This window comes from Pinus tabuliformis, chromosome 1_2, assembly GCF_031772625.1.
Source record: "Pinus tabuliformis cultivar Carrire ecotype Pingquan chromosome 1_2, CPIR1, whole genome shotgun sequence".
NCBI classification, from domain to species: Eukaryota; Viridiplantae; Streptophyta; class Pinopsida; order Pinales; family Pinaceae; genus Pinus; species Pinus tabuliformis.
The window spans coordinates 701292499-701319473 of record NC_142298.1 but is presented as its reverse complement, the minus strand read 5'-3'; positions in this window follow the sequence as shown (position 1 = coordinate 701319473).

Here is a 26975-nt window from a genome sequence, read left to right as displayed (position 1 = left end):
GTGGATCACGAAGCCAGCTGACAGTCAGGGAAGGTGTAGGCTTGACAAACCAATCGTGTGGACTCCAGAGTTGGTGCACAGAATAGAAGCATCGGAAGATAAGATTGTGTGCGATGTGGACCATTGGCTCGATCGAGTTATAGGAGGGTTCATCACCGAGTTTGCGGTAGATACATCAGTCAGATACAACGAGGTAGAATGACGCTTCCTCAACAGGCCGCGAGGTAAGTACATTAAATATTTGAACACTTGGATTAAAATGCTACTGTGTGAAAAGTGGGTTATGTGAATAAATTGATGTTTGGGTCTACACGAAGTGGGAGGATCTATAGAAACAAAGGTAGTGCAAAGATAGAAAGTAGCCCCTTGATTTCGCCTCGTCAACAAAGCGAGGAAGAGCTTGCAAATTTTTCACCAAGAAGTGCGATTAGTCTGATAAGGCAACGAATTCCATGCATACCACCTCCACCTACACCACCTTCGCCACCATCACAGTTCAGTATGGCGAGCGCAATAAAGTTGCCGGTATTAAGAGGAGTAGGGAATAAAGATTCGGAACAATTTTGGTTTGTGGTAAAGGCTGTATGGGAAGCGCAAGGGGTTACAGATGACAACATAAATAAGGGAACACTAGTAAGTGCGTTGCAAGATCGCTCACTGATGTGGTACATTAAGCACTCTAATGACAATCCAAATGCAGGGATCACAGATATCCAAGCTGCGTTGAACAGGGAATTTAGCAGGCCGAAATCAGAGACATAGTCGATTATCAGGTTTAAGGAAATCGCGATGCTTCTAGGAGAGACCCCCTGGGAGCTGGATTAGAGATTTAAGGGTATGATTCACGAAGCTAACATGAATTTGACGGATGGGAAGCACCGCACATGGTTTGTAGCGTCACTAACTCCACATCTAAGAATGACGCTATCACAACAGAAGTTATCCACCCAGGCCGAAACTTTGGAGATTGGAATGAGACTACACGAGACCCCAATACAAGATCCTGGCCTGGGAGTCCAACAAATCCACGCACAACTGAAAAATTTATGTCTGGAAATGCAGAGTTTGAAACAAGATAGGACAACTCGCCCAGAGGTGCGTGAGGAGGTATGGTGCATAAAGTGCAAGGGACAGGGACACGACAAGGACCATTGTCCAGTCTTCACGAACTACTTGGTGGTAGGAGGGCCGTTGCCATTGAGACCGGAGGCACAAGAAGGACCGAGCGCAGCGCCTGCAATATGGTGCATGATTTGTCAGATAGGAGGAAAACATGCTACGAATAATTGACATCTATTACAGAAGTATACACAGATGTCCCAACAATTGTTCTGTAATTTCTGCAAGTCAGAAGGCCATGATGAGTGCACTTGCAGAAGTTATGAATTGATGATGGATCGAACCCCTACCTACAGGGTACAGACCGAACGCGAGCCCTCGACCAAAATGCAAGGATGGTGCACACTAGATTCAGGGAGAACAGACGAGGTTGAGGTGGAATGGGGCCAGGAAGGAGTCGCAGATAGCTGATTTGTTACAATTGCAGGGGGCCAGGAAATTATGCCAGTGATTGTACAAATCTGATGAGAGCATAATGTTTATATTGTACTTAGTTTGATCATGAGACGGAGGACTGCCCTACGCTGATAGCGAGGTTGCGTGATAAAGGAATACTTTAGCCCACATCGACTTAGAACCTACAAATGATGAGGTTTGAGCTGCGCGAAGAGGAACCGAATGTAAGCATCGTGCTTCAAAGCGGTGTCACGATAGGAGATGACAAGGGCAAGCAGCCTGAAGAAAGTGCTTGGGTTCGCAAGGCTCCTACAAAGGAACCTGAATTTGATTTGGAGTGCGCGAAGGAGACATTCATGGAAGCTAAGAAGAGCTTCACGGAGGCCTCCACTTCAGGTAGTAAGGATCAACTAGAACCAAAGATGGATCCTTCAATTCTCACTACCTTTCTGGAGACATGCATGAAGCTGCTGCGCGACAGCAAGGTTGTGAAGGGACTACAAGAACTTATCACTAGGTGCGCTAGGTCAGAAGAACCACAAGTAGTCCAGAAGCTCGGAAGGCACACATCGCGAACAGGAAGGGAAATGAGATTGACTGCGAAAATCAGGGAGCATGAAATGGATCAAGTAATTTTAGATCTAGGATTGGACGTGAATGTACTGCCAAAGCAGACATGGGAGCACATGGGTTTGCCCACGTTACAATGGTCTCTTATTCTATTATGAATGGCGAACCAACAAAAGATCCTACCCATGGGAAGATTGCAGGGAATAACGGTGGATATTGAAGGAGCGAGCGTGCTTGCAGACTTCGAAGTGATAGAGATTGTTGATGATGGAAATCCCTATCCCATGCTACTGGGAATAGACTGGACCACTGATATCAACAGAGTCATAAACCTAAAGAAGTGCAATATGATTTTTGAGAAAAAGTCACTATGTGTAGTGGTACCGCTAGACCATACGGAAGGATCACGCTACACAGAACCGGTGCGCGACGATGATAGTGAGGATGATCTAGACTGTATCTACAAGATAACTGTGCTGGAGTAGGATTGGGTGAATCATACAATAGATGGCAGGATTTCGTGGGAGCACGAAATCTCCTGCACTTTGGATTCAAACGAAGAAATAGAAAGATGGCAGAACCGGTTACACGAGGTAACCACTCTAAATTGTAACATGATGATAAGGTCACTACGTTGTGTAGCAACATAGGCAAGGGATCTGCCTATGTATGATGGGTTGATATCGGTGGAAGAATTCCTGAAAAAATTTGAAAGCGAAGTGCCAGACCAGTAGCGGTTCGATGCTCTGAAATGGGCACTGTGTGCTATGCCTGCAAGGTGGTTGGGTACGCACCAGCAGAATTTCACGGACTTGTGCGAATGTAAAAGGATGATGCAACTACAATTTGGGAAACTGTATATGCGGCTAACATAAAAATATGACAGACATGATGATCCACGTGCACACCTTGCGAAATGGACTAAGGTCTACGGGGAAGAGCCACAGCCTGAATGGGTGCATTTGTTTTGTCATACTCTGGATGTCAAACCCATGAATTGGTATACTGAGACAAAGCTCTGCCATGGTACGAGTGAATGGGATATCTTGCATGAAGGATTTCTGTTAACTTTCATGTTTGACGATCGTTGGTCAGATACTGTTGATGATGCGCTACAAGCAATAAAAGAAACTATCTTCAAAATAACTTAGGAGCCAAGGGAAGTGCTTCAGCCGGAATGGGCGACATAGCTGAGATGTGCGTTGGAATGTTACAATGTAAATGTTGAGGAGGATGATGAGGATCCACAAAATATTAACATTCTGGAAATGGAAGGATGTAGTGAGGTTCGAGGACCATTGATTGAGGATCCCAAAATCACCGCGCCGCTAAAAACGAAGCAAATAAACATTGGGATGGAGGCGGAACCAAAGAATGCTACGCCCGGAGATTATTGGGAAGATGCCACGGTAGATAAGGTCGCTGAGTTACTCCGCGAATATCAAGACTTATTCCAAACTAAGATTACAGACTTAAAAGGGATCGTTGGTGATTTAGGGATGATGAAGATCACCCTGAAACCCGACGCAAAGCCAGTTAAGCAGAGGCCTTACCGCTTGAATCCGAAATATAAGGAAAAGGTCCGCATAGAACTAGACAAAATGCTCGCAACCGAAATTATTGAGCTAGTGGAAGAATCCAACTGAGTGAGTCCTATTGTAGTACAAGAGAAAAATCAAAAGGGAAAAATAAGAATATGTGTGAATGTCAGGAAGCTGAACTACACCTGTATACATGATCCATTCCCGACACCGTTCACAGATGAAGTATTCGAAAATCTTGGTGGGCAAGAAGCATACTCGTTCGCGGATGGGCTCTCAGGGTACCACCAGATCAAGATCATGCTAGAAGACAGTAGTAAAATGACCTTCGAAATAGAATGGGGCTGCTTTCAATACACCGTTATGCCGTTTGGTTTGAAGAATGTGCCAGCCATCTTTTCGCGCATCGTTGTGGCCGCATTCAAAGAATACATCCACAAGCTCCTGGAGGTCTATCTGGATGATTGGAATGTATTTGGATTGGTTAAGCAACACATAGCAAGCTTACGCTTGATGTTGGATACTTGCTGACGATACCAGATTACGCTAAACCTTAAGAAGTGCACATTCCTAGTTCCCTTTGGGAACCTATTGGGACATGTGGTTTGCAAACAGGGACTGATGGTGGACCCTGCGAAGATTGCCGTTATTCTGAATCTGGAAGCACCGCGAAGTGTTAAATAGTTGCGTGCTACCTTGGGAGACACCGGGTACTATAGAAAGTTCATTAAAAATCTATGCCCAAATCACTGGGGCCAATGGAAAAACTATTGAAAAAGGATGTTACATTTTGTTGGAATGACGATTGTAGGAAAAGTTTGGATGTCCTAAAGGGGAAATTGGCCTCCGTTCCAATCCTAGTCTTCCCAAGATGGGATACAGAGTTTCATCTCCATGTTGATGCGTCGTGTATCATGCTGGGAGAAGTGCTTACACAAGAGGGTGGGGAGGGATTGGATCACCCTATCATGTTTTCAAGTCGGAGATTGTCCAAAGCTGAGAAGAACTATTCCACCATCGAGCGCCAGGGGTTAGCGATGGTGTACACGCTCCAAAAATACCAACACTATTTGATAGGAGGACATTTCAAGATGTATACAGACCATTCCACGCTGAAATACCTGGTCAATAAGCTTGTGTTAGGGGGGGGGGTGCATATGCAGGTGGCTCTTATTGTTTCAGGAATATCACTTTGAGGTTGTAGTAAAGCCAGGATGCTTGAACGCGGGACCATATTATTTGTCGCGCATTGAGACGGGCGAGGAACCCACTAATTTGGAGGAGGGACTACCTGACGCTCAACTTTTTTCTGTGAACATCGCAGACAAACATTTCGAAGATATAATCCACTTTTTGACCACAGGGACCAAGCCGAATGAATACTCCCTCCAACAGAAGAAGGAATTGGTGGTGCGAGTGGCATATTTTTCTGTCATCACGGGGCACATATATAAAATGGGCAATGATGAGATATTACGAATATAGTACCTGAATTTGAACGAAGTCAGATCCTCGTGGAAGCACATGGGGGAGCTACAAGAGGACACTATGCAGGGCACGTAACTGCACAAAAGATTCTCCGCACAGGGTTGTGGTGGCCAAACCTGTACTAGGATCCGAAAGCACACTGTAAGGCTTGCGATATATGTCAAAGAACTGGAAAACCATCGCGGAGGGACGAGATGCCATTAAATCCACAAATGACATTGCGACCGTTCAAAAAATGGGCAATCAACTTTGTGGGATCGATCAAACCTTAGGGGAAGACGGGTGCACGCTACATCATCACTACAACGGAGTATTTGACACGATGAGCGCAGGCGCAGCCGGTTAAAGACTGCACGACCACTACAACTGCGAAGTTTTTGTTTGACAACGTGTTGACCCTATTTGGCTGTCCGAAAATCTTAATGAGTGATCATGGAACACAATTCCTGAACGAAACCATCAGTGTGCTCAGAAAAGAGTTCCAGGTGTATCATCAGAAGAGTACACCGTACCACCCACAAGCCAATGGGATGGTAGAGGTATTCAACAAAATACTGGAAACTACACTGACCAAAGTGTGCAACACGCAGCGAAGCAATTGGGACCTGCGTGTACCTACAGTGCTATGGGCTTACAGAACAACGTGCAAGAAACTAATGGGACAAACACATTTCCGGTTAGTTTATGGTGTGGAAGCTATCATGCTAATGGAATATATTGTACCTAGTCTGTGAATAACAATACTCACAGGGATGATGGACCGTGATGCTCTAGAAGAAAGACTCGCGCAATTGGAAGAACTTGAGGAGGAACGGTTCTTGGTGGGTTTTCATCACAAGGTTCAAAAACAATGTGAAAAGGCTTGGCATGATCGTCATATTAAGTTGCGCACATTCAAAGTAAATGACTTAGTATTGCTATATGACAGTAAGTTTGAAAAATTTCTGGGAAAATTCAGAATGCATTGGCTGGGACTGTACGTGGTTAAGGAAGTCACAGATGGAGGTGCAGTCCAGCTCATCAAATTAAATGGAGAACCCTTCCCAGGAAAGGTGAATGACAACCACTTGAAGCCTTACATGGGTGGGCCGACTATCTGATTAACCAACAACAACACAGTCTTTGCACTCCATGGAGATGGACAAAGGCGTGGGACTATAAACATATACTGGTACAGATTTATGGGAACAATTTAGTCACAGAGGTCTCAAAAGAACAGATGCAGCAGGTTCAACAAGCAGCATCTCAATGCGCTGCGGACATCAGTACCGTTCGAGAGCAGTTGGAGGGACTCCATGCTAAGATTGCCATGCCGATAGAATGACTCGAGGGAGAGTCATGATGTTTGTGTTGGGGGCTTGTTGGGCATGGAATTCCCCCATGGCATGTTTTGGGGCTCAAAGTCCAAGTTTTGACTTGATATTGTTGTAAAGACTCTGCGAATTATGGGCGCTGAGCGCGAAATGTATGTTAGAGTCAAGGGCTATCCGCCCTAAGTTTTGAATGTAATGTCGGCCTACCCATGGTCTGCGGAACATGAGATTGTATAAATAAAGCGAGGCTCTAAGTTGTAAAAACAATAAATAGAATCGAATAGATGATGAGCATGAAAGGTCTTAAGGATTAAGTAGAAGTGCGAGGTGTGTCTTGGGTCATAGAGTAGGAAAAGGCTCTACAGCTGAGTGTGCAGAGGCCTAGTAGAGTTCGCGGCTGAGTGCGCGGACCCCTGCAGCTGAGTGCGTAGGGCGAAGTCAAGTCTGTAACCGAAGGAAGAGAATAATAAAGAGAAGTTTTATCTTAATCCCTTGTATTTATTCTTGGGTTATTATCTGGTGGATATGAATTGCAATTATACTGTTTATTTATTGCACGTACTTGAATGAATTGTGAATATTGTTAAGTATAACTGAAAGCATACAAATATGCTAAGTTAATTAATTAATATTGGATTACTAGTAAGGACTTGGGTAATAACAGTCTTCGGCCCCCGAGTAGGGCTACGCGAAGGCAACATCTCAGGCTGTGAAGTACGGGTAAGTGTGCGTAGCGACATGCGCACAGGGTCAAACCGCGGACCACTTAAACTCATCAGACATCTCCAGGGTGTAGAAACCTGGTTCTAGCACCCTCCCATACTACTTCGAGTGAGACCTCAGTCTGCGCTCTACGGACTGTTGCTGAAAGGGCCAGTAGTACCAGGATTTGTTTGGCTAAATCACCTCTGTACCTGGGTCAGGCCCCACTAAGTCAACATATTTCCATTCTCTTCAAAATTTGTGGGTTAATTCAATGATGAATACCGACCATAGCTACAGAAATTCAACATTAACTACATTGAAATATTTATCTTTTTATAGAAGAAAGTGATACTAGTTTAGAAGATGCTATTCTTGATCACTAAAGAAAATTTAGAAAACCTTTTCCCTCATGAGATAGTGTGATAAAGAAGATGAAATGTTTGAACTGGAGAATTTTTCCACATGAGGAATGTTCATAAGAATATTCAAAATTAAGTTAATGATGAAAGTACAGTACCAAGACTATGCGTACAATGAATCGTAAGAAACTTTTGATTTCACCACCTCAAACACAACATTAGAGCTGGAAGAACAAGAGACCCTAGCACACCTCTAGTACGATTGAGTATAGGTTTAATTGTCCCTAAAAAACGTATGAGATTCAAGAAATTCAATGACAATTAATTAATCTAAAAGAGCTCAACAATTTTTATAAAATGGTGAACATAAAAAATTGTACATATGTCCCAATCTAGCTTAAAAATGGAAAACAATGGAAAAAAATTGTATTTTTGTAGACATTGGTTCCACTTCAAGTATGGCTTGTTCCTATATATCAAAATATTTTAAGACTAGTAAGACTATACCTTCCCCAATTTACAACAAAACACTCAATTTTAGATTACATTAAGTACATACCAAGGATGCAACGAAAGTTAGGATGAGAGATAAGGACCACAATTTTTGTAAACATTAAGATAATTCATACTTTTAGGATGATAGATAGTAACTACAATTATTTGTGAACATTATCATAATTTATACTTTTTAATCTTATCCTCATAAATTTTGGATATGATTAGTTTCAATCACTATATCTAGTGAACCCTTGGTTGTTATATACATAATAACAATAAAACAAATATAATAAATAATAATAAGTTAATTAGTTAATGGAAAGTCAAAGGGTACATACCCCTTCACCTTGTGACCAGTCAACGCTGTAAGTAGATCATCACAAGGCTCATTGTAATACTCTCATTCTTATTCATTTTTATTAATCAATATATTTTATATATTTATAGAAATATTTGTCTTTGAATATAAATAGGTGTTGGAATATTTGGTAATATTTAGGGGGGTGAATTAGTATTACCAATTTTTAACTTAAAAAACTTGTAAATGCATCCATAGGTATAAATAAAAGAACATAAATATATAAAACAAGGGAGTTGTCTATAATGCGACTTTTTGAGATTCCGGTGACGGAATCCGGCGGAAGAAATTGAGATGAAATCATGATTTGTTGCAGTTAAAATGGTTTTTTAACTGCATATTCGGATTCAGCACCCTGAAAAACCCCTGGGACGCTTTCATTGTGCAGAAACTAGTTATCAAACTTGGATTCCAATAAATTACTGCCAGATTTTCACCGGAAAAAATCGCCGGAAAGGCTTTCAAAAAGTCGCGTTAAAGACTACGGCTAAAACAAGTAGATTTTTACATGAAAACCATGGAATTATTTTCTTAAAATATACAAAGAGTTCATTCAAATTTATTAGCACCAACTGAAAGGAAGCACCAACTCCCTAGTTTATCAACACCAAATGAAATGAAGCACCAAGTCCCTAATTTATCAACACCAAAGCTTGTATTAAAATCAATATTAGTCAAAGGATTTTTTCGCTTATGGTAGATACTCCTCTATCCTTCACACAAACACTTGGTTTCCCAAACACATCCTTCTTAGAAACATAACTTCCCTCAACAAATGATTTGTGAACTTGGCCTTCTTTGTCAGAAAAACTCGACCTCAATAGACCCCACAATAGGATTGCAACCTTCAAAAGGTGTCCCAAAAATCCTTATAAAATAAGCCAAAAAACCTTTCCAAAATATGTCAAAAACCCTTAAAAAATGTGCCAAAAAGTTGTTCCCCACAAAGTCTCTCCAAATCAACTCCTCTTCAGTCTTGGTTCACGAGGCATGAACCTTAGAATTACTTCTTTTCTTCGTTTTTTTGAACATATTCGAGTTTTATTTTTTCAAATGAATTGAAATTCTCCTCCTCATGCCAACTTATAGTGCATTGGGGGTCGATACTGGACCGACTTGTCAACTGGCTAGGTTTTATTGTCCATTGGTTGGACTGGCTTATGCAATTGGTTGAATGTATAGTAATATTTGAAAAGTCATTTCTCCTCAATCGCAAGGAGTTAGAGGGAGTGCTATATACTGTTGGAAAGGTCTTAGAGTAAGCTTTCCAAACATATATGTTTTGCTTTCATTTTATCTAGATAAATGGAGTAAAAATGAATTCAAAGATAGGTATCCCAATGGGGCACCAAAAGTATAAAATTCATTTATCCTCAACTGCGAGGAGTTAAAGGGAGTGCCATATACCATTGGAAAGTTCATAGAATAAGGTTTCCAACCATATTTGTTATTCCTCCATTTGAGATAGGTAAATGGAGTAAAAATCCATTCAAATATAGGTATTCAAATGGGGCATCAAAAATACAAAAACAATATTTTGAAATGTGCCATTTGAATATGTAACTTTCTCTTTCATTTGGACAACTTTTGACATCAATCACAACTTATTTCAACAATAGGGACTATTTATAACATTAGTATGTGATTTGGTTGATCTACAACATCTATTTGTACACATAAATGCCCATACACTCAATTAAAAACTCGTAACATTTATGTAGCCATCACTATATAGAAATACAATTTCCATACATATTACAACACCATACAAATCCACTGTTTATTTAATTACGCGTTATACTTTTCCACACTCAGTTTGTACATTCACTAGTTTATTATCCATCATACATCACTCCCTGTATTGAATCCATACCATCTTTTGTTATCAATTCATCATACAATCTGGTGAACAATTATTTCAATCCATATTGGCAATTATTATTTCAATCCATACTATCAACACACCCACTACCACTATACATTCAATGTCCTATTTTTCCATAACCTAGTAGATGTCATACATTGATCAACCATTATACATTCAATTGTCGTTGTATATCTCCCTACCATTTCCCCTCATTTTGTCGCACACACAATTGCCATCATACACCTCACATTCACCATATAGTTAGTTTGCACTTCAGACCTTTGTACCCTGTTGTGCACTGCCAATCAACGCCTTGTACCCTATTCCATCAATTGCTGCAATACACACAGACCCCGCTCTTTTAAATTAAAAAATACATTATGATTTTCATATAGATTGTGCAGTTTTTTTAGTGCTCCATACAACCCTTCATAAAAATGTGATGGTCATACATACAAAAAGTGTCTTTTTTATATTGTAAAACCTTGAAATATTTTATTAAGTGGTTTTACCTTATAAAGTCCACTTTTTTCGAAGGGAAAAAATCATAATCTTATTTCTACTTTTGAAAAAAGGAATAAAATTACATTTCGTAGATGCTACCTACATTCAGTAAGAGTAACCTCTCGTCTTATGTGCTTCAGAAAAACTAAAAATATAAAAGAAAAAAATAGAGGTTAAGTGTTGTAGTAATCACTTAACTTCGCTTTCTTTCCTTTCTTACTTTGAATCTTTTTGCAACCCCTTGACTGTGGGCCAACTGGAATCAATAACCAAGTCGCTCAAAATTTTATTTGGTGGAGGTTCTTTTTGTGGATCAGAACTTTCCAAAGCATGAAATCTCTTTGTGCTCACCATCTCATCCTCTTTGTGTGCCACATTTTTCTGTTGATCTGGTTACTAGATCGATTCTGATTATGTACCATTCTACTTGTGGGTTGCATTTCCCACATGTACCTGAGTAACCCATTCTTCTTGGTTTGATGGGTTCTCTATTATTTCCCCTTCTTTATCCTCCATGGCAAAGGGTTCAAAAGGATGTCATCCTTTTGTTTTGTGGTCCTGCCCCTTTTTCTTTTTTGGGTCCTTTTTTGCTTGGGGGCATGTGTCCTACAAATGTCTTGTTTGGTAGCATGAGAAACATCTAGATGCCATATTTTCAAAATCCATTAGTTAGGTCAACTAGAAGGTTTTATTTTTTAGTTGAATGCGGTTAGGTAGACCTTTACTTAGGTCTATTTATACACGGATTATGGTGAAAGTAAATAACCCTTTCTCCATTCTCTTGAAGTTGATCTTTTTAAATGAGACAAAAATATTTCCAATATCCTCGAGAACCTTCTGATGCCAGAAAGGAAGGGAAACATTTTTTATCCTCTCCCATATACACATTGTTGAGATCACCATTGTTAACGAACCAAAGTTACCAAGGGGTTATGAAAAGACCAACATTTCCCAAAACTAGGGCCCTTCTTTCAAAACTCTTTCCAAATCTTCCCGGGTATTGAATTGAGAAATGAAAGATCATTTTGAGCATAGGTATATCTGATACGTTTTGGTCCAGGTTATAAAATCTGACTAGTGTAAAGCATTAGACTTGAGCGAAAACCCATTGAATCTGGAAATTACTGCCTTGAATTGAAGAAATGAAAAAAGTTGATTTACCTCTGTTAGGTTTACCTCCATAGAAATTTTTTTTTGTTGTTGTTTGAAAATATAAGGTCCATGATTGTATTGTGGTAGATTCGATGGATTAGAACCCTTACCTCGTGCCACATCCTCGTAGGAGACATCCCAAAGCATCCCATCACAATCTGAAATTCAAGACAATAGTGGAATTTCTTGAAATGTTGTAATCTTGTAACTGAGTTAGATCATCAAGCTACTTCCATTCATGGAGAAGACATTGTATATCTGTGGAAAAACCAAACCGATATCTATATTCATATTGATATTCTCCACAAGATCCAGACTTGAGACCTATAAAAAGGAAGAAATTCCTATTAAGGGTGTTAATAAAAATTTGAAAGGCCTCCCCATGTTCCAACTCTTCCAACCCTCCACCCAACCTATATTGATACGGTTATGGGGTTTTTAAAGGTGTATCTACACTATTCTAAAATTTATTGAGGTTGTGTAAGCATGGATCTAGACATGTGACCAAAAAAGACTAAAGCTAAGGGATGATACTTGCCTAATAAAATTTTATAACAATGATGGGCTCAAAAAATACTCATAGCAATTAAGGTGATATGCTTGACTAGACATATTTGATGGTGGCTACCCCCTATAGAGCAGAAGAAATCCCTTCGGTCTACCAACATAGAGTTTAATAAACAAAACAAGTAATCCCCCTTCAACCAATACCTTAGATCCCACCACACTGCCATCTGAGGTCACTGAAGCATTGTGTAGGAATTTACAGGGTAAGTTCCTCAGATAGAACACCAAAGGACACTGCTCACAAACAAATCACATATCAATACACCAATATTCTTGACGTGGTTAAAACCCTCAAAGAGGGATTCAGACCATGGCTTGGGCCAACGCGGCGACTTTAGGCAGTTTATTAATGTAAAAGAAATAAAATTTACATAAGCTTATCTCATGAATGGTCACCCTACAAATGAACCTCCATGCTCTTCAAATAGAGGTCATGGACCAATTGGGTGTTAAGCCACGAATCAAGTGTCGGTAATATCAAGGAGAGAATGAACCGTTGGATCACTTAATGTATAGAACATATCGTGACCGTCAGATTGTAAGTTACAAAAGTACATAGTAAAGAAACATACTTTACCTGACTCTATACTAGACCAAGTTATACTTAACTGTTTCCTGTGTGTTAGAATATCCTAACACCCCCCCCCCCCCCCCCCCCAAGAACAACTTGGGATAGGATTGAAGGATGTACAAATGTGACACAATAGGAGAAGGAAGGAGGCATTAGAGCCGTGAGAAATTGGGGTAGAAAACAACCAAACCACTCATGAGGTTACCCAAATTAGCTCCGGACCTTCGCCTTGAATGATATTGTACTTTCCTTCTCTATTCAATAATAGTCGTCGACTACCTGGGTCCACCATGTAACCGCAGACTACACATGTCAAGAGACGACAATCTCTTCCAATGGTTGAAACCATAATACACAAAGCTAACACCGTTTTTTTGTCTCGTTATAAAGTTCGTTTATCAAATAAATTAAAACTTTATATACATAATAAAGTAAAGAAAGAAAGAAAAAAAGAGGGTTTACATTCCTCGGAAAAAACTATTTTATATACAAAAGATAAAAAGTAGAGGAAGAAAAGAAGAAAATGTAGATTTCACTAAGGAAAACATCAATCCCAAGATGTTTAGAAATGATGAATTACTTGTAGAGGTTAATTGATATATAGATGAGGTCAATAACATGCGACATCGTCTCGACAATGTTGAAAATGCACAAAAATAGTTAGGAGAAGGAAAGAAAGAGTCAATGGATAAAATCAATCAACTGAAAGAAGACAACATTGATAAGTTGCTAGAAGAATTTGAGAGACGATGGAAAACTTTATTAAAAATGACAAATGACTACAAAGATGAAATGATAAGAATAGTTAATTCTCATGGTGAAAAAATCAACCAACTAGCCAAACAAGTAGACACATCATTTGTAGAACCATTAGGGTATGAAATACTGATACAAAGTTGAAAATCACAAGGTACAATTGATTAATGGCATCAAGAAGCACTCGGAATATTTTTTTTGGAGTATCACACAAGGTTCGTAAAAAAAAATTAAAAATAAAAATAAAATAAAAAAATAAATACTGAAATATGATGGTAAGGACCATAAAGGAGAAATTGTCTAGGTCAATAGAATGGAGGGTATCTTTGGTTCAAACCACCATTGTGTGAAAGAGAGAAAATAAGGACAACTTCCAAGTTCCAACAACTTAAAAGGGGAAGCTTATAATGATTAGTTTCTACTGTGGATTAGAGAATGTGATGCTTGTTCTTTTCATTGGAAAAGTTTTAAGATTGCCTTATTAAAAAGGTTTCATGAAGAATAATACGATGAATTATGGTAACAAACTTGTACATCTTAAACAAAAAGGAAAGGTAAATGGCTATATGCATGAATGGGAAGTTCTAGTAACAAGAAAAAAAGGATTTACAGATGAACATTTTCTAAAAATGTATATCTGTGGGTTGAAGGGTAACAATATGTAGTGAAATAAAATTATGGAACCTTAAAACTATTGAGGATGATACATATGCAACAAAACTAATTGAAAAAAATAATAATAATAGGCCATCATTCGCCAGGGAAGATGAAGATTTACACTGGGACCTAGATAAGAAAGGTGTAAAAAATTGTAGATATTGTGGAGACAAATGCTCACTGGGGCATATATGCAATAATAAGAAATTATATTGTTATGAAACAAAGAAATACTAAAACACATCTAGCAGTGAATTAGAGAGAAGGAAAGTAATAATCGTAAGTATGGGAAAAGTTGGACACTATGACATAGATGTGAAGACATGTCATTGCACTACATAAAATAGTGGATGAAAAACAAGTAGAAGTATACAAGTCAGATGATGAAATCAATATAACATACAACACAAATTTAGACCATGATGAAACACTACAAAAGCATCACTATCTTCAATCTCATGTGGCTCGCAAAATAGGAATGATGAAAATGAACTTCAAATAAATATAATTACTCCAAAATACCAAATACAACCAATGATTACAAAATACATTCCACCAACCATTACAAAGGAGAGAATCCAGTCTCCCAGAAAATAATAAAGCAAACCCATAGTTCCATCGACTACCATGATAAGGAAACCACAACCTAAGCCTCTAAAGCTTAAAGGAGTCATAAAAGATATAAATGTCATAATATTTCTAACAATACTCATAATTTTATAGACGTTGTTGCTAACCAACTAAAACTTTTTGTGTACCCCACCAAAGACGTCATTGTGACCAAAGACCTCATTGTGATGGTTGATAATGGAAAGAAAGTCGAAGAAGTAATAAAATGTCATAAAGTTTCAATACAATTACAAGAACTAGAACTACAAACAAAACTCTATGCTCTACCACTCAAAGAGATGGATATAATGCTAGGTGAGGAATGATTGATGCAATTGAGAAGTTATACCACAAACCTTGAAGGAAAATTCATGAATTTTAATTAGAAAGATCAACACTATAGATTATATGGTGTTGAAGCTACCACTCCCAAGAAGATGCCAAAAATACACACGAACCTCACAACCAATCAAAGCACAAATGGCATCAAATCCATAAAAATAGACAAACTTCATTCCTTCATAGAAACATGCTCAACTAGAGAAAATCCTATTTACTATGCTTTGAGGACAAAGCATTCCTTAAGAGGATGACAATGTTATAAACATAATAATAATAATAAGTTAATTAGTTAATGAAAATTCAAAGGGAACACACCCATTCACCTTGTGACCAATCAATCCTATAACTAGATCATCACAAGGCTCATTCTAATACCATAATTTTTATTCTTTTTTACCAGCCAATATATTTTATATATCTACAAAAATATTTGTCTTTGAATATAAACAAGGATTGTATATAAGATTGGTTTGTAGATTTAGTGGAGAAAAGTTAGTTTACTTAGGTTGTAGATCAAACTCATGGATACATGTGAAATACATACATAGATATATAATCTAGTTAGTGGATAGGAATTCAAAAGGAAAGACATTGTACAATCAAATATAGGAGAGGAAAGTAAAAATAACAAAATCAGTCCCAAATTGAAATCATTTTCTCAAAAACCCCCTTTAAGCTTTTGATAAAGAAATGCCTAAAATTTCTCTTTAGAGGTATCGTGACAATGAAGTCTACAATGAATTCATATAACCCTAGAGAGCAAGATTAGATCCAAAGGTAATTTATGTTTTCTTATCCGTAGAAAATGACGCATAACTTTTTTCATCATAGAAAAATAAAATGACATTTTTCATATGCTATAAGAATCCCGAAAAATGATCCTCACGACATTGAGCTAGAGAAAGAAAACTATTAACTTTGAGAATCAAAGAAAACAAGCAAGAGGAGGCAAGAAATTTAAGTCTGACAACTAATGCTTTTCTTTTTCCTTTTTTTTTGCACTTTTTTCCAACCATCAAAATTTGGTTCAACAAGAACCAAAACCAATTCTCAACCTTCTGCCATATTGGAAAATTCCTTTTTTGAATCCGAGCTCTCTACAACATGAGCTCTTTCTGTGGCCCCGTTCCTATCCTTAACCTGATTACTTTTAGGATCATGACCATTTTGAAAAAGTGTGATAGTTCCTTTCTGTGTTGCAACGTCCTCATCCATTTTGGTGACTAGTTGGAATTGTTAGGTCTCTTTGTTATCTTATTCTTCCTCTTCAAAAAAGGTGAAGTAGAGAAAACTTCCAACCTTTTGGCTTGTTAGGCTACCACTTTTTATTTCTTGAAATATTCTTTGCCCGTGGACATGAATTACACAAATGTCTAGTTTGTAAACATACTTGACATCAGAGTGTCGTGTTCTCATAATATAAAACTTGTGCCCAATGAAAATTTTTGTGTTTCAATTTTATATGATCTGGTAACCCTTTGTTGAGGTATATCTCCACACAAATTCTAGTAAAGCTGAAGACACATTTCTTTATTCTTTCTAGGCCCATTTTAATTTTTTTTTCCCAAAGTGTTTCCAATGTCCTCAAGAATTTTGGGATGCCAAAAAAGAAGAGGGCGGTTTAGAAGCCTAACCCATACTTTCATAGTTGATACCACCATTTTTGTGGCATTGAACTCAGGGAACCATGGAGTGATGAATAAACTAGTTCTTCCCTAGAACCATGGGCATTCATTTAAAACATAATCCAGGTCCTGCTGAATATAAAATTGGACTACAAAAAATCCTTTGGAGCATAAATAAATATCATAGTTTGGTGTCCAAGAAGTGAACACCCACTAAAATAATGCTTCAGGTTTTGATTAGTAGCCATTAAATCTACAGATAATAGCCTTTGAATGAAGAGCTGAAGAAAGGGAAGATACCTATGGGTTATTTACCTCCATGGATGGGGCTTTCTCTATTCGATCAAATATATAAGGGCCTAGAAAATTTAGGCACTGGTCCGCTGGGACTGAGACCTTCCGTTGAAATGCTTCCTTAAAAAAGGCAGAAGTCCCATTAGCTAACTTGGAACCAAGAGAGCCCACATGTAACCTTGAGTTCTGGATGATGGCTGAGTCTTTTATGATATTGTAGTATTTGATCTGAAAGGAGTCTGGTGGAACCTTCCCTTCAAATTACAGACATCGAAACATAGTATGTATGCCCTATTTTTCTTCTATATCTTTCTTTAGAGAAGATATAAGGGCTGATATGTTGCACAAAAAAGAATAGGATTTTCCACTGATATTCTTGATGAATATCTGAAATGTTTTTTGCAGTGCCAACACAATTTGAGTGGGTGGGAATGCACCACTAGAGGGTTGCGTACAAGGAGAAGCTAGCCGTAACACCATCATATGCCTCAGAACCACATGGATCGAGAGAACAAAGGATATCCCAAAAGGAAAATGAAGTAGAGGAAAAAATCCAGTGGCAAAGAGAGATAAAAATGGTATACCTGTCGGGAATTCCTTCCTCCCCCATGCCAATGCATTGGGGTCTCCATTGATACATTCTACTAATCCCCATTGGAAATTTTTAAAATCGAGGCTAAACTTGGAACGAGCCAGAGAAAAGATGTTTATTCTAGGTCGGGCCTCCCTCTGTCTTTGTCTTCCTTGGATTCTTCATGCTGAGAAAACAATTGCATCAGTGAAGGGAACGACCATAATCAGCCATATCGATCACTATTGGAAGATAGGAACTCACATATCTTTTGGCCTAAGTCATCAATTAGGGAACTATAAATGAAACTAGGAATGACGACAATATCCAGTTCATCTCTGCATCGCGACAAAACCCTAGAAAACCATGCCATTTTTTCCATCTCATCTTGATCCAAAAGTAAATTGCAAAACCATTGGAGCATAAACTCATTATAGTAAGTTAAAGTGTTGGAAATAATACTGAGAGGGGGGAGTGAATCAGTATTATCTCATTCTTTTAATAAATCTTCCTTATTTGTTCTTTGAATTAGTTTTGCATGTCAGTACCATAAAATAATGAGCATGAACAAAGAAAACAGATAGTCACACCAAAGAACACAAGATGTAAGGTGGAAACCCAATGTGGGTGAAAACCACCTGCTGCAATATGTCTCTATCTTCTTTCAAATTAGAAAATCCTTTTACAATGGTTTTGTACTGGTGCCGTCCTTTACCAGTACGCTGGTTGCAACCTGCAGAGAGCTACAACTCTCTCTCGTTTTCCAATCTCTCCTGGAAGGGAGCTACAACCCCCTACTTCTTTTCTTACAAGGACCACTTTTCATAAATTTTCAAACTAGATCCATAAGCATCAAATGATCAAAAAGTATAAGAAAATCACCCAGTCAACTGTAGTAACGAGATCAACAATAATAGAACCAAACCCAGAACACAGCAATGATAAACAAAGATCTTAAGAGAAGTAAGCACCCTGTTCAACTGCTCGCCTGCTTACGTAAGCACCCTGCTCAACTGCTTGCCTGCTTACAGTAAGCACCCTGCTCAACTGCTTGCCTGCTTACAGTACGCACCCTGCTCAACTGTTCGCCTGCGTACCTCACTCTGAGTCCATTGAACTGCCTGCGGACCTCCGCACCTGCAACCCTTCTGTGCCTGCGTACCGGCGCACCTGAAACCCTTCTGTGCCTGCGTACCGGCGCACCTGAAACCCTTCTGTGCCTGCGTACCGGCGCACTTGAAACCCTTCTGTGCCTGCATACCGGCGCACCTGAAACCCTTCTGTGCCTGCGTACCGACGCACCTGAAACCCTTCTGTGCCTGCGTACTGGCGCACCTGAAACACTTTGTTCCTGCGTATGCACGCACTTTTCTTTCACTGTACTTGCGTACCTTCGGGCATAGATGATTTCAAGACTTCAGAAATAACCCAGACAGTCAGATCTACAGATCTGAACATGCGCCGAAGAGATCTCAGTCCATCAATAGATTCGCCTTATTTAGATCTAGACCAGATCTAGCCCTCATAAGATATTCAACCCAAAACATACTCAAGCCAAATGATCTCCTTTGCTTTATATAGGAAAGCTCTTCCTTAAAACATGGATCAATACCACGAGCCGACACCATAATAACCCAATACCGTCGGCTAAATACCAAGAGTAAAACATAAGAAAACCCCACATGTGAATTTCTTTGCCTTGAAATGTGTGCACTGGGGGTACGCACCTCCTGAACGGGATAACTGTGGGTATGTACGCACTTTATGTAACACTGACCTGCGTTTACGCACCTTATGTAAGGTGTACCTACGTACCCCTTATTTTCTTCAATATTTGATCGCTGATCATCAATCTCTGCTGCTGACTTGAAGTACTGTGATCTATCACCTGAATGGGTTGCCATCAAGGATAACACTTTAGCCATAATGCCAACAATCTCCCCCTTTGGACTTGATGGCAACCTCAAAACTTCAGCTTCATTCTCCCCCTTTGACATCAAGGGCAAAGGGTTATGCTCCCCCTAAGAACATGCTCCCCCTGAATATGAACCATATCTGTAACGAAGAACCATAATCCACCATGAAAGAGATAGAGACATATTGCAGCTACTTCCAAGATCTCCTTTTTCACATCCTCCATAATGCCAACAATGCATTATATGCTCCCCCTGAACCTGTACCATCAATCAGAAGAGGTTCAGCAATAAGATGATGCATCAACAACCCCCAGCTTTTGCCTGAGGTATTCAAAAGTGTCCCTGGGCAATGGTTTGGTGAGAATATCAGTAACTTGTTCCTTAGAAGGAACATACTCCAACTTAACCTTCTGCTCAAGCACTTGTTCCCGGAGAAAATGGTACTTGATTGGTATGTGCTTGGTTTTTGAATGCATAACAGGATTCTTTGAGATGCTGATTGCACTTGTGTTATCACATAAGATGGGGATTGGTGGTGTACAAGTGATTTGAAAATCCTGCAAAGTCTGCATCATCCAAAGGAGTTGGGTGCAACAAGATGCAGCAGCAACATATTCCGCTTCAGCTGTAGACAAGGCAATTGAACTCTGTTTCTTGCTGAACCAAGATACCAGTCTGGAACCCATAAAGAACGCACCACCACTTGTGCTTTTCCTGTCATCCACGCTTCCGGCCCAATCTGCATCTGTATAAGCATGAAGTGTAAGATCTGTATCTCTAGGATACCATAAGCCATAATTTTGAGTCCCTTGAAGATATTTGAAAATTCTCTTCACTGCCTGAAGATGAGTCTCCTTCGGATTTTCCTGAAATCTTCCAACTATTCCAACTGCATGCATGATGTCCGGTCGGGTACCTGTCAAATAAAGTAAACTTCCAATCATAGATCTGTAGGTTGGTTGATGTACTACTGCAGATTCATCATTTGCACTGAGGCTACATCCTGTGACCATGGGTGTACATACTGGTTTTGCATCTTCCATACCATATTTCTTCAAAATCTGTTTGAGATACTTGGTTTGAGATAAAAAGATTCCTCCTTGTTTTTGATGGATTTGCAAACCAAGGAAATATGTCAGTTCTCCTAGCAAGGACATTTCAAATTCTTTCTGCATGACCAAGGCAAAACTTTGACTCATAGCTTCTTCATTGCTCCCAAAAATAATGTCATCTACATACACAACAAGTATTAGCAATTTGTCATTTTCAACTTTTATATAAAGATTGCTATCTGTTGATCCTTTTGAAAAACCTTGTTGATGAAGATATTTGTCCAAACGGTAGTACCAAGCCCTTGGAGCTTGTTTGAGACCATAGAGAGCCTTTTTCAATCTGCATACAAGATTTGGATCATTTCCAAGAATGAACCCATCTGGCTGTTCAATGTATACTTCTTCTTCCAAGTCTCCATTCAGAAAGGCTGATTTCACGTCCATTTGAAATACTTTGAAGTTTTGAAAACTTGAGAGAGCAAGGAACATTCGGATGGCCTCAAGTCTTGCAACAGGAGCAAAGGTTTCTTCAAAGTCTATTCCTTCTTGCTGCGCATACCCTTTACAAACAAGTCTGGCTTTGTTTCTAATTACTTCTCCATTTTCATTCAATTTATTTTTGAAGACCCATTTTGTTCCGATAACATTCTTATCCTTTGGTCTAGGAACCAACTCCCAAGTGTTGTTCTTTTCGATCCGCTCAAGTTCTTCATCCATTGCTTTCACCCAACATTCATCTTTGCATGCCTCTTTCACATTTTGTGGTTCAGTAGAGGAGAGTAATGCCAAATAGCTTGAAGCTTCTGCAACTGTTCTTCTTGTTTGTACACCTGCTTCTTTCTGCCCCATAATATGAGATTCTGGATGATTCTTCTGAACATATCTGGATGGAGTCTTTTCTTCTATTCTTGTTTGCTCCTCTGGTTCTTATTGAGGTTCTTCTTGAGGTTCTTCTTCTTCATCATTCTGTCGTTGGGGGTAGCCTTCATCTTCTTCGATGTCTTCATGATGTACTTGCCTAGGAATGTATCCCTTCTCATCAACCACTACATCAATGCTGTCAACAATTCTGCCAAGTCTTTTATTGTAGCATTTGTATGCTTTGCTATGTGGAGAGTAACCAAGAAGAATGCCTTCATCTGCTCTAGGTTCAAGTTTGCCAAGCTGCTCATCAGTATTCTTGATATAGCATTTGCTCCCAAAGATTTTGAAGTGCTTTACCGAAGGAGTCCTACCACTCCAGAGCTCATGAGGAGTTTGAGTGCTGTTCACCCGGACATTTGTTTTGTTGAGAATAACAACCGCAACATGTGCAGCTTCACCCCAGAAAGTTGCGGGAGTTCCTGACTCATCAAGCATAGCACGAGCCATTTGTGGACTGTTCTGTTCATTCTTTCCACAACTTCATTTTGCTGAGGAGTTCTTGCTGTAGAGAATTCTCTTCTTATCCCATGTTCTTCACAGAAATCGAAAAATTCATTTGAAGTAAATTCCCCACCTCTGTCGGATCTGAGGCACTTAATTTTGTGACCTGATTCATTTTCAACCAAGGCTTTGAAGGATTTGAATTTTTCGAATGCTTCATCTTTGTGCTTCATAAGTCCTAACCAGACAAACCTGGAGAAATCGTCAATGAATAATATCAAGTATTCTTCTCCTCGAGGTGTTCTTTTCCTGAAAGGACCGCATGTATCTGTATGTACTAGCTCAAGAGGCATGCTAGCTGAACCTTCTTTCTCTGGAAAGTTAGTTCTGGTTTGTTTTCCAAACTGACATGATTTGCATATGGTGTTGTCAGGAATTTTGATATCTGGAAGATCGCGAACTGCCTGATATTTGCATGCTTTTCTTATTTGTGAAAAGCTTAGATGTCCCAACCTCCGATGCCATAACCAGTGCTCATCATCCTTGCTCAGATAGCATTGTTGTTGTCCTTCTTCAAATATGTACAGATTATTTGGAGTTCTTTTGCCTTTGATCACTGTTTTACCTGTATCAAGATCACGAACAAGACATCCATTTGATCTGAATATAACCTCGGTTCTTTGATCACACATCTGGCTGACACTTAGAAGATTATGCTTCAATCCATCAACATACAAAACATTTCCAGCCTTGACCTTTTCTTTTAACTGAGCAATACCTTTTCCTTTTATAGTTGCAGGAGTATCATTTCCAAAAGAGACTTTCTTTCCTTTTTCTAGAGCAGAATATGACTCAAGTTTTTCTTTATCACCTGTCATATGCTTCGAACATCCACTGTCAATGTACCATAGATTTTCCTGTCCCTCTGCATAAAATGCTATCCCACATCTTTCTGTTTATGGTTCCTTTATTCTCCATGTTTTGGTGCTTGAGGCTTGTTCCTTTTTCTGCTGAAACCTGCTCCTGCATTCAGAGTCTTCATGACCAAAGTTATTGCAAATAGAACATTCAACTTCATTTTCAAGAACCGAAAAGTTGTTATAGGTCCTTTTTGTAATCCCGGTCATACTTCTTTGTTTTTGAGCTTCCCTAGTCATGATTGTTTTATATGCAACACATTGAGCTGCTTTGTGACCAAAGTTATGGCAAGAAAAGCATTGTCCATTGAAGAAACTTCTGCGGTTATCGAATCTATCAGCCAATTGATTGTAATTTCTATTGTCATCTATTCTTGAACCAAATTGAGAAGATTTTACCTGTGGCTGGTTGTAGCTTTTGTTCACCCTTAAGATGGATTGCCCCTGATAGTTTCTGTTTGTAATTCGTCCCTGCTTTACCTGATGATCTTCATTGTGATTTTTCTCATTTCTTCTTGCTGCATCAAGATAACTTTTTGAGGTGGATGCTTGAGAAGTTTCTCCATTATAGCCCAGACCTGTCTTGTTTAGTGGAGACCGCTGCACACTGATAATCTCATCTAAAGTTTCAGATCCTTTGAAAAACTTGAGATTAATAGCTTTTGTTTTCTCAATCTCTTTTCTAAGACAAACAATTTCACCTTCTAATTTTTCAAGATGTTTTTCCTTTTCATCAATTTGAAATTGTAGAGTATCAATGATCATGTTCTTTTCTTCTATACATCTCTTGAGTCTAGTAATTTCATCATAAAGGTTATCCACATCTATAGCATCCATATAATCATCATCTTCAAATGCCATTAACAACTTATATTCATTACCTTGTTCATCTTCATCACTGTTTGATAGACCATCACTATCTTCATGAGTGTAGTAGCTTTTCTTATTTGCATTCTGTTTCTTGTTCCATCTAGCAGGTTCCTTTCCTTTATCCTTATAAGGACATTTTGCAGCATAATGACCTACTCTTCCACAAGCAAAGCATTTAAAAGGTAACTTACCTCTGAACCTTCCAGAACCCCTTTGAAGATTTCTGACAAAATTTGATTCTTCTTCCTCTTCTTCTGGAACGTGGCTTGCTTCATAATAATCTCCTTTGCCTGATGCCTTGAAAGCAGCTTCTCTTCTGTCTGATGGACCTCCCTTTCTCATTTCATAAGCAGTTAGAATTCCATGTAGCTGAGACATAGTAAGAATTCGTAGATTTTCCTTTTCTTCTATTGCAGATACTTTAGATTCAAACTTGGGGGACAATGATCTTAGAACCTTTTCAACCACAATAGCCTCTTTTATTTCTTCACCCAAATTTTTCATACAATTAACAACCTCATCTACCCGAAGAAAATAGTTAGCCACACTTTCATCATTATACATTTTGAGAGTCTCATACTGAATTCTGAGAGTTTGAAGTTTAGCACGCTTTACCTGTTCATCTCCTTCATAGCTCGTGACAATTTTGTCCCATATCTCTTTTGCGGATTTACAGTGCATTACCTTCATGAATTCTGATTGAGATATACATCCTAATAGAGTATTGACTGCTTTCGCATTTGTTTCATACTTCTTTTTCTCGGCTGCATCTGTAGGAGTAGCTGAAGGAAAAGCGTAGCCTATCTCTACGATGTCCCAAACTTCTGTACCAAGAGATTGAAGATAGGCAGTAACTCTTACCTTCCAATAATTGAAGTTTGTCCCATCAAAAACTGGTGGCCTGATTGATGCTTCTCTCTTGTAGTTGCTCATGATGAACGATCTACCTTCAAGTGATCAAGCTTCTCTGAAGGACCTGCTCTGATACCAATTGTTGGAAATAATACTGAGAGGGGGGGTGAATCAGTATTATCTCATTCTTTTAATAAATCTTCCTTATTTATTCTTTGAATTAGTTTTGCATGTCAGTACCATAAAATAATGAGCATGAACAAAGAAAACAGATAGTCACACCAAAGAACACAAGATGTAAGGTGGAAACCCAATGTGGGTGAAAACCACCTGCTGCAATATGTCTCTATCTTCTTTCAAATTAGAAACTCCTTTTACAATGGTTTTGTACTGGTGTAGTCCTTTACCAGTACACTGGCTGCAACCTGCAGAGAGCTACAACTCTCTCTCGTTTTCCAGTCTCTCCTGGAAGGGAGCTACAACCCCCTACTTCTTTTCTTACAAGGACCACTTTTCATAAATTTTCAAACTGGATCCATAAGCATCAAATGATCATAAAGTATAAGAAAATCACCCAGTCAACTGTAGTAACCAGATCAACAATAATAGAACCAAATCCAGAACACAGAAATGATAAACAAAGATCTTAAGAGAAGTAAGCACCCTGTTCAACTGCTCGCCTGCTTACGTAAGCACCCTGCTCAACTGCTTGCCTGCTTACAGTAAGCACCCTGCTCAACTGCTTGCCTGCTTACAGTACGCACCCTGCTCAACTGTTCACCTGCGTACCTCACTCTGAGTCCATTGAACTGCCTGCGGACCTCCGCACCTGCAACCCTTCTTTGCCTGCGTACCGGCGCACCTGAAACCCTTCTGTGCCTGCGTACTGGCGCACCTGAAACCCTTCTGTGCCTGCGTACCGGCGCACCTGAAACCCTTCTGTGCCTGCGTAACGGCGCACCTGAAACCCTTTTGTGCCTGCGTACCGGTGCACCTGAAACGCTTTGTTCCTGCGTATGCACGCACTTTTCTTTCACTGTACCTGCGTACCTTCGGGCATAGATGATTTCAAGACTTCATAAATAACCCAGACAGTCAGATCTACAGATCTGAACATGCGCCGAAGAGATCTCAGTCCATCAATAGATTCGCCTTATTTAGATCTAGACCAGATCTAGCCCTCATAAGATATTCAACCCAAAACATACTCAAGCCAAATGATCTCCTTTGCTTTATATAGGAAAGCTCTTCCTTAAAACATGGATCAATACCACAAGCTGACACCATAATAACCCAATACCGTCGGCTAAATACCAAGAGTAAAACATAAGAAAACCCCACATGTGAATTTCTTTGCCTTGAAATGTGTGCACTGGGGGTACGCACCTCCTGAACGGGATAACTGCGGGTATGTACGCACTTTATGTAACACTGACCTGCGTGTACGCACCTTATGTAAGGTGTACCTGCGTACCCCTTATTTTCTTCAATATTTGATAGCTGATCATCAATCTCTGCTGCTGACTTGAAGTACTGTGATCTATCACCTGAATGGGTTGCCATCAAGGACAACACTTTAGCCATAATGCCAACATAAAGTATGCATGTGCAACATGTTTGGTATGGAATCATATATATATAGATAGTCCGTGGTAAAGATAGTATGGTACTTATTTATGAGCCTCTCAACAAGATAATAACAACATTGAATTATCAATGCTAGATAAATAAATGCATATCAAAACAATAAGGAATAAGGCGAGTAGGGAGTAATAAGGTGTTTTCATAGTCACATTACAAATATATCAAATAAAAATTTAAGAGAATGTCAAGCGCAAGCTAATATTCTCAATGCTTGGTGGATTAGTCGAATTGAATGTGTTGAAAATTGGTCGCTGAGGGAGCGATTTCCCCACTGGGGAAGCCAAACAAACCCTAAAGAGACCCCTCTTACACTTGGAAAAATAAATTTTGCACATGGAAAAATATTATTTTTAATGATGGTCCAAGTCAACATGAAAAGTATAAGTCGGTGTAGAGAGAGAAATTCGTCCTCCTGTCTCACATATAAATACAAGTTCGTTGACCTCATTTGGAGACCATCATCACACATCACATCATTCATTCTTTTGTTTGTACAC